The sequence below is a fragment of the Vespula pensylvanica genome, chromosome 16 (genome assembly GCF_014466175.1).
Source record: "Vespula pensylvanica isolate Volc-1 chromosome 16, ASM1446617v1, whole genome shotgun sequence".
Lineage (NCBI taxonomy): Eukaryota > Metazoa > Arthropoda > Insecta > Hymenoptera > Vespidae > Vespula > Vespula pensylvanica.
This window is the reverse complement of record NC_057700.1, coordinates 2,761,719-2,771,567: the sequence shown is the minus strand read 5'-3', so window position 1 is coordinate 2,771,567 and position 9,849 is coordinate 2,761,719. Positions and strand designations below refer to the sequence as shown.

Genomic DNA, 9,849 nt, shown 5'->3' with positions numbered 1-9,849 from the left:
TCTCTCTCTCTCTCTCTCTCTCTCTCTCTCTCTCTCTCTCTCTCTCGCTTTCCTTTTCTCTATCTTTTTATCTATCTATATATCTCTCTTCCTCTTATACTCTTTTCGCTTTTATGAAAATCTTTTTTCTAATCTATCCTTTCTTTAATCTCTCTCTCTCTCTCTCTCTCTCTCTCTCTCTCTCTCTCTCTCTCTCTCTCTCTCTCTCTTTTATCCTCTCCTTTTCTTGTTTCATTTCTTTCATTTTCAAACGTCACTCGTTCATACGTGAAATACTGAAATAATAATCGAGAAATGCATGGATTTATGTAACCAAGTATGTTATCACAAAGGAAATGCATCATCTTGAAGTACAATATAAATAATAAAAGATAGATACATATATATCACTAAAATAAAAGATATATGTGTGTATGCATGAATATTTAAAAAACTCAAAAACGAAAATAAGAGACATCGATATCTTGAAAAAGCCATTAGTTCCAAATAAAATTTATTTTAAAATCTATTATGTACATATATATATACACAACATCCATCATCCATCACATACATCCATCCATCCACCTGATTTCATAAAAATCCATTCGACGATCGAATGTCGATAGGACTTAAATTTTTCTTTCTATTTTTATTTTATACGCGATAAACGGATTGATTTTGTCAGTCGAAATCCTTGAAAAATTATTTTCCCTAGTAAAAACAAAATCTCTTACATTTAATACATACATACATACGTAAGTACTTAATACATACGTTTGGTTTATCTAAATTAACAAGACCGAAATTGCCCTCTTGGATTTACTCTTCTCTCCCTTATCAACAATGACCAAAGCAATCTCCAACGGCTAAGATAGATAAGATAGAAAAACTTTCGAGTAAATTCTAATTAAAAACTACAGCTTGACTTCGAATGACTTCTCTCGTCGTGGGACTTCCTTCGAAAATAAAAAGCTAGTCCCTCTGGTAGAGGACTTTAGCGAGGGCAACCGGGAGTTGGGGGAGGGGAGTGTATGAAGAAACAATAAGAACACTGAACTGTCAGAGATATCGTTTCTTTTTTTTTCTTTTTCTTCTTCTGCTTCTTTTTACTTTTTTTTTTTTTCTTTTCTTTTCTATTCTTTCTTTCGGGAAAGGATAAAAAAAAGAGAGAGAAAAAAAAATATAAATCAGTCCTCCTCCGAGCACCGTAGCGCATTGTGTGCATTTTCGCACTGTGCACGATGACGATCTATTCTCGGAAATCAGTTAAAGAAAAAGAAGAAGAAATAATATATATAAAAAAAAAAAAAAAAGAAAAAGAAGGAAGAAACACCTGTGTACGAGAAAATGCCGCTACCGTTCTGCTTTTGCGTACGGTATCGATTTCAAAGGAAGGTGCGAACAACGGATGTCTTTTTTTCCAAAGGCGTGGACGCACGCGCATCATCACACCTCCGGAAGAATTTACGTATATACGTGCATATGTACGTACGTATGTATGTATATGTGTGTGTATGTGTGTATGTATGTTATATATTTGTATGTTTGGTATGATGTACGTATATATGTATGTATGTATGTATGTATCACTACGTCACTTCGCTGTTCATCGTCGGTCCATTCATACATACACACACATATATATATATACTGTACATACATACATATTATACGTACCTCCCCCATTTTAAACCATTCATTCAAAAAGACAAACGCTTCCTTTCTTTGATTCTCTCAAAAGTTGACAATACATTTGAAAGAAGGACCCGCTTTGGCTTTTTCTAATCCCTCCTATAATCTGTTTCTTTTGTTATATATGTGTGTATACGTTTGTTAGAGAAAAAATTATTTGACGTGAAAAAATTACGATACTTGTATTAGAGTTATGCCATACTAAGTTGTACTTAGTTTCATACCTTTGTAATATATATTAAATTATATAAATTAATATAATAAAATAATAAATATAATAGATAATATAATTTTGTTCTTTTTCTAAACACGATGGAAGAACTTTAACTGTTGTATTATGATAGTATAATATTATGCAGTACCAGTCGTACATGTAATATTATAATACAGTATTATAGTTTTAGTTATATTAGTTATATTAGATAATATCATAATACTATAATAATGATTATAATATTATAATGTAGTATTATAGTATTACTCACATTAATAAGATTATTATTTTATTATTGAGTATATTATAATCTATAGTATTACTTTAAGGCACGCAACATCGATTTATTCGAAAATAATATTTCTCGTAAAAAAAAAAGAAAAAAAAAAATATTATTCTACATTTTCGATTTATTTTTTCATGCAGATTCAATTCCTTCCTACTTATATTACCAGTTCGAAAACACCGTGTATACCCGCCATTGAAACGTAACGATTAATTTTCACTGAACCAGCATATCTATCGATAATATTCCAAGAAATTTATTATAATTAATAATTACAACCTATCATTTCCAAATTAAAAAAGAAAATACAATTAAGACGAATAAAAAAAATATATATATATATATATTAAAAAAAAGATTAAAAGAAAAAAAATACAGAAGAATAAGAATAAAACTCTCGTTTCAAGAATCATCTTCCATATTTCTTTCACCCTTCATGAGACTTTTCCTAATTTTTTGTAAAAAACATTTTACTAAAAGGATTAAAAGAAATAAAAAAAGAAAAAAGAAAAGAAGATAGTAATAGGTGAGTTAGATAGAAGGGTAAGAGGAAGAAAGCAAGCTTCCCGCGGATATTTTTTTTATTTTTCGGACGCTTTTTCGGATGTTCGCGGTATTTAAAGGCCTAATTATCGCCGCTCGTTACTTCGAGACTCCTAATTTGGCTCTTCGTCTCTCGTAAAAGTACTGGGCGTCTCGTTATTACGCTAGGACCGACTACTACTCTTCTATCTTCCCTGTTCTATATATTTTCAAATTACACGTCACCTCTCGCGATGTACCGCTGCTTGAACGATTCTACCGTTTTAATGTGGTGGTAATAGTAGTAGTAATAGTCACTACGCTATCTCTATTTCTTTATCTCTTCGTCTCTCTTCTGTTTATTTTTTTATCACGAATAAAATGTAGAAACGCGAGATACCGTTACCAGTATAGCAAAAGCTTGCGGTATACAAAGGAGAAAGATTTTTAAAAAATTGAAAAAATAAAAGATACTAATATATTATATAATATAGATGAACAATTTGAAAAGTATGATATAAAGCTTGTGACAGATAGATAACGTTAACTTAAGCCAATAAAACTGATACTACAAGTAGATAAATTCGTAACTGAAAGTAAATCTAATAATACAAGATGAAGCATTGATCTTACGTAATTATAATACATGTGTAAAATATATGAAAAATAAAAATTGATTAAATGCAAATCGAAATAATAAGAATAAATTAAATATAAATAGAAAAGAAAAAAATAAGGGGAACGACAAGGATAGAATGATTATCGCTACGACGAAGATAAAAAGCAAAGTTATTTAAATTTTATAACTTATGCACAATCCGTTTATAGATATTCTCTTTCCTGATCTTCATTTTGTTTTTCTTATTTAACATAAACAGAAAGTGAGAGAGAGAGAGAGAGAGAGAGAGAGAGAGAGAGAGAGAGAGAGATTCGAAAAGCTTAAGCTTAAGCGCCGGGTTCAACAACTTGATGCAAATTCGTGGCCAATCGCAATTAAACGTAATGCGAAGGTGAAGTTTTAGCGAGTTTATTGTGCTTCAGCACTCGTTGAGTACTAATAAATCTCGAGAAAGAGATCGAGCAAGGTTCTTTCGGTCTTTCGATCAACAAAGCTCCTTCAGAATTTATGAAATTCGTTTTTTCCGCAGCACCCTCTCCCACGAGGATAAATAGAGAGAAAAATGAAGAGAGAGAAAAAGAGAGGGGTGGGGGGAGAGAGAGGAAGAGGAAAAAAGGAAGAGAAAAAGAGAGGAAGAAAGAAAATGAAAGAAAAAGATGAAGACGAGTACAAGAGAGAGAGAGCGAGGGAGGTGGAAAAGAGGGGGAGAGAGAAAGAAGGGGTGGTTTACTTATGTATATATTCGGATCGCGATCCTTTCATCGTAGGAACGAAAAAGAAACGCACACGTCGGTCTTTCGTAAATTATACACTCGGTCATTACTACTGTGTAAACATCGTTGCACCAGGGAGACACTCCCTCTACGTATGTCGTCCGTTCAGATCGAGACTCGATAACTCTTGTTGCGAGAAAACGTTCGTTGGTGCCATCGTCGAATTAGCACGCTCGACATTTTCAAAATGAACTTTTTGAATCTATATATATGTGTATGTATGTGTACATATATATATATATATATATATAGAGAGAGAGAGAGAGAAAACCTGTACTATCTACAATATATTACACATATAGATATAAATTTTGGTACTATTTCCGATTTATATACTCACACACAGACAATAGAAATATAAATTTTATAAAAGTCACAATATTCTAATTCTGATGGTCGATCGATTAAATCTGTGATTAAAATAATAACCACCGTTTAATTGAAAGTTCAACGTCAAAGTTCAAAGGTTAATCGTTACTCACTTCTCGTACGTACATAGGTACATACATACATACATAGGTATATATTTGCAATTGTTAAACTTCGTATTCGTACATGTATGATCTATATATGAAGATTGTAGATCGACATATCGTATCAATGGTCGCCGCGCAGTCGTGTTCATTCTCCATTTGTACAGCTGAAAATGAAAGATAGACGGAACACAAACGTGTGGACTGAACTCATTGATCGAACTGTCAACGATTGGGAACACCGATAATTCTTAGTCGATTTCGAGAGTCCGACTTTCGACAGGTTTTCCTGTCGGCGATTGTGAAAAGATAAAATTGATTGCGCCATAAACGTACTTACTTACATACATACATGCAAACCCACACACACATATACATTATATGACCTTTTCCCATAAAACCGTTGATGTCAAAAAATCTTTCCTTGAAATTTTCTTTTTCTCTCTTTTCTTATCGTTAAACGAAACTTTCTTATCGAGGTTTGATCAATACGCTCTTATCAATGACCAAAGCTATATCTCATCACTGAAAGCGATACCTCAAGTTCGAGCCGAATTTCCGTGATAAGAATTTTCGTGGTTCAATCAAACTCGGAAATTTAATATCTACTGTAAAATATTCGTGATAAAATATCGATAGAAAAAAAATAAATAAATAAATAAATAAATAAACAAACAAATATAAAAGAGATCTCTGCTTGTACGTAGAGATTTTCGTACCGTTAAGTTTTACTCTTTTAATTTCGTGTGGCATTTATATTATGAATATTTTTTACCATTTATACTATTACATTTTATATCGAATTTAATACGCTATATTTGCTTTTACGTTTTACTAAAATTTTTTTCACTCTTCCTATTTCATTATTACGTTCCTATACTCTTATTATTATCTCTTACCATTTCTACTATTACGCGTTTGAACATTTTCTAAATTTTCTATTTATATTCTCTTTGCCCTTGTATACTAACTCATAATCCTTTAGCCGTCCATCAAAGAATATAATAAAAATAGTTGATAGTGTCTCGGATAAGACCGAATAAAAATTACCGGTATCTAACGAACGAAATCTAATTACGGAAATAATTAGAAAAAAAAAAAATTAAAAGAGATAGGAAGGAAAGAAGAAAGGAAAGAGGAGAGAAAAAAGGAAGAAAACCAAAGAGTAAAAACGAGAAAAGCAAGTGAACTGAAGTAAGAAAGAGAGATAAATAGATAGAAAGAAAGAGAGGGAAATAGAGAGGAGAGATAGAGATAGATAGAAATAGATAGATAGATATAGAGATAGAGGGATAGAGAGATAGACAGAGAAAGAGAGAAACGCCAATAAAACCACAAGAATCTTCCTCAATCGGATTACTGCTTAAGAGACGAGATCCTAGTCAGTTCTTGTTCTCCTTAACAGTTTTATAGTCGCTCCTGTAAACTGTATTACCTCCGTCTGGAATTTCTTTTCCCATTTTTCTTTCTTTCTCTCCCTCTCTCTTCTCTCTCTTTCGCACACTCCCTCGTTCTACAGACAATATATCTCTCTCTCTAAGAGTTTTGGACACTACGATGTCACGAACTTTAAATAACATCGTTAAAAGTGCGAACGTTATACTCCTTTTCCTAGGTCGATATACATCAGCATCTAAAACTTTGCGAGCAATTCGAAAGAAACACAGAAACGCAAACTCATAGAAAGTTTATGAAAGAATATTATATTACTATTTAGTCTTCGAGTTTATCTGTGATTAACGTTCGCGTACAATTATCCCCGTTAAAATTAATTCCCAAGTAAAATTATAGAATGTTTCTCTCTAACCTTACTCTATCCCTGTGTCTTCTCAAATATCTTCTTCTTTCGCTGGCTATTAAGTTCGTTCGAATATTACAGAATTTATGAGAATTATGATAATAGAATTTTCAACGTTGATTTATTCGAAAGTCCTCGTAGAAAAAAAATGGTCGCTTTAAATTTTCGATTTGTTGTAAATTCACAATCTTTCTTTCGGTCGTATCACCGAAATCGAAAAGAGTCTGTATATATTTCGGTATTAATTAAATATATATAATATTAAATATATAATTAAATATATAAATATATATATACATATATATACATGTACATAAATATGTATAGATATGTGCATATTAATAGAATCAAAAAAATCCCTGGAAAATAAGTATAATATCTTAATTACGTGTCCTACTTACGCCGTCGAATGAACGATAAATTATCAATAAAAGAATCGAAGTACTTTCTAATTAAACATAATGAAAGAATTCTTTTGCCGATTTTTATCAGATTGAATTTAAAAATACATGAATACATACATACATACATACATACATCCACGTATATTATATGAGTTCGCTGCCATTTTAGTCGCCTGTGCAGTTCACGTCGGCTTCAAGGTCACCTTGCTAACGTAAATCAGTCACGTCAACACGTTTCGAAATAGTTTGTTTCTTTGATCGCTCTTCGAAGCTTTGTATTCGATGAAACATTTTCGTTTAATTTCGCCGAAAAAAGTTCTCTCGCATTTTCGTATTAATATATAACGTGAATGAACCTTAATAAATTACGAGACGACACAAGATGAATTCTTTTTAACGAGCGTAACCGTTCACGATTAGTAAGTTATATATGTACGTGCGTATATACGCAGATATTTTTTTATAACGAACACATTTGTTGTATGTATTCTTTTTGGAACGTAATATCTCGACGATAATTCATAACGCAATATACACAGGACAAACACATTCAGGTATAACCTTCAATGATATGTATTTAAAACAAAAACAAAAAAAAAGAAAAAGAAACAAGAAGAAAAAGAAGGAAAATATTTCTACGTACGTGATAAGATCATCGTAAGGATGGTTGTTTCGATGATAGAAAAAACATATTTAAAGAAAGACAATTCTCGATGTATAAGACGAAGAGTGTTTCGTAGTAACGTGTGTAACGTAGTAACGTAATACGCACTATAGTAGAATAGTAGTAGTAGTAGTAGTAGTAGTAGTAGTAGTAGTAGTAGTAGTAGTAGTAGAAGTAGTGTAGTAGTAGTACTCTGGTGTAGTAGCGTCCCTCTGACAGGCTCGTGACGTCGTAAACGAATCGACGAGCACGTTGCTTCGTTTACTACGATTTCTCCTCGTGAATCGTGCTATAGCTGTAGTACTACGCGCGTTCGTGTAAAACCGTACATCTTCGGGAATCGACGCGGCGATCGGGAACTATTTCTTCCCGTGCGTTGGGAATCAATCATAAACGTAATCGAACGAAATATACAACTCTACAACTAAAAAAAAAAAAAAAAAAAAAAAAAAAAAGAAAAGAAAACGAACGAACGAACGAACTACGGAATAGAAGATTGAGAATAGAACAAAACGCAAAATGGAAGCTTAATAAATCATTTCTACGTTATATTCGTTGGAAAATTTGTCGAGAATTATGTCGTCGAAAAGTAAAAGGATGAATCTTGCATTCGAACGATTTTATATACGCAATAAATCCTTTCGAAAACGTGTATGTGTGTGTGTGTGTGTCTCTCTCTCTCTTATATATATATATCTTAAACCTATCTATCTCTTTCTTGCTCTCGCTCTCTTTCGATCGATCTGACAGCCTCGCATTTGAACTCCCCGCCATGCCGCCCTCTTTTCGAAGCGAGCTCACGCGCGTAAGGTATACGCAGAAAGAGAAAGAGAGAGAAATGAAAAAGAAAAACGAATACTTACCTTTTCCAAGATTTTCCACGCTACGAGAGTTTCCTGTCACATTCCAGAGATTATATAGCGTTGCTAGAGTATCGGCCACTACCACCACCACCACCACCACTGTTGGCTGTCACTCTGCTACCACCTCTGATGCTCTTCTCTCGATGATGATAGTCGTACGAGGCGCGGCCACCGCTTCAAGATATCTTCTTTCTCACTCTCACACTCTTTTTCTGTCTCTCTCTCTCTCTCTCTCTTGCTTTCTTTCTTTCTCTCTCCCTCCCACTCTCTCTCTCTCTCTCTCTTTCTATCTTCCAACGAACCGGTCACTCCGAATCTCCACTATTCCATTCGAACTTTTTTCTCCTTCTCCTTCTAAGAGATTTATACGTGTATATAAGCGAGAGAATTTCCTTTAAAAGTTCTCCACCGTATTCGAAAAGAAGTTAACAGAGGAGCGCGCGTGACTCAAATGCACGCACTATGTTCGTCGAGTTGGTTCGTTGAGTGCGCGCGCGCGCCCGCACGCTTGTGTATATATCTCTATCCTTCTTCTTTCTCCCTCCTTCTCGCTATCTCTTTCTCTCTTCCTTCTCTCACTCTTCTTTTTAGATAAGGCCGTTTAACCGTACCTCGCGCGCACAACGATCTCGTCTGCACACTTACTTAACTTGCTTACACGATATATATATATATATATATATGATATATATATATATTATGATATATATATATACACGCACACGCACACGCACGCTCACACACTACGAATAACCAAAGAAGAGACGCGCACCGCCAGCCGAGCGGGCCGGAACTGACCCTCTCGTTCTTCTTCGACGACGAATCTCGGAAAAACACGCTCCTCTCCCCCCTCTCTTTCTCCGTTTCCCCCTGCGACTCCCACCAAACTACCGCCGACAGTCACTGCCACCGGCGCGCTATTGTTGCCGTTGCCGCCGCCGCTGCTGCTGCTGCTGCTGCTGTTTCTCCTCCTGCTCTTATTACTACTCTTGATTTCTCTGCAACACTGCTCGCTTTTTCTACGATATTTTCGAATCTCTTTTCATTAGCTCCGTCGCAGAATCTCTGACGACGATGATGACGACGTCGCATCGAATTGAATCCACCCGCGCGACGAGCTCCTCTCGAGATTCCGTACATCTCCCGGACACGGCATGTGCGTATGTCCCTGGAGTGGACTCTTTCCCCCTCCCTCTCTCTCTCTCTCTCTCTTTCTTTCTCTCTTTATTTATCTCTATCTATTTATTTACCTTTCTTATTCGTCTTGGAGAGATCAAGGATATCAAACTCGTCTCGTCGACAGACGCCTTCTCTTCGACGCGTGGTGTTCCCTTTCGAGGTTCGACGCACAGCCGCCCACCGTACGCCTCAATGGCCCACCTTCCATGGAGACGCACCGATCATGCCGATCCAACGTCAATCTAACGCTTTCTTCTTCTTCTTCTTCTTCTTTTTTTTCTTTCTTTTTACGTTTCTACGTTCTTCCTTTCCTCCTTCTCCTCCTCCTCTTCTTCTTCCTCTTCCTCCTTCTCCTGTTCAATCACCGCCGCCACCACCAC

General features: G+C 34.9%; 1 protein-coding gene across 17 annotated transcripts in view; it reads right to left on the bottom strand.

Moving 5' to 3' along the window:
• LOC122634859 (catenin delta-2) overlaps positions 1-9,791 on the bottom strand; it is a 69,052-nt gene extending 59,261 nt beyond the window's left edge. For 5 of the 17 annotated variants that reach the window (XM_043824221.1, XM_043824222.1, XM_043824225.1 and 2 more), the window contains exon 1: positions 8,291-9,789. The gene's annotated coding sequence lies outside the window, so the exon portion shown is untranslated. Of the gene's footprint in view, positions 1-8,290 lie in introns of all 17 variants that reach the window. The other 12 variants (XM_043824219.1, XM_043824224.1, XM_043824231.1 and 9 more) reach the window with 6 other exon arrangements.
• Between the last annotated feature and the right edge of the window lie 58 nt (positions 9,792-9,849).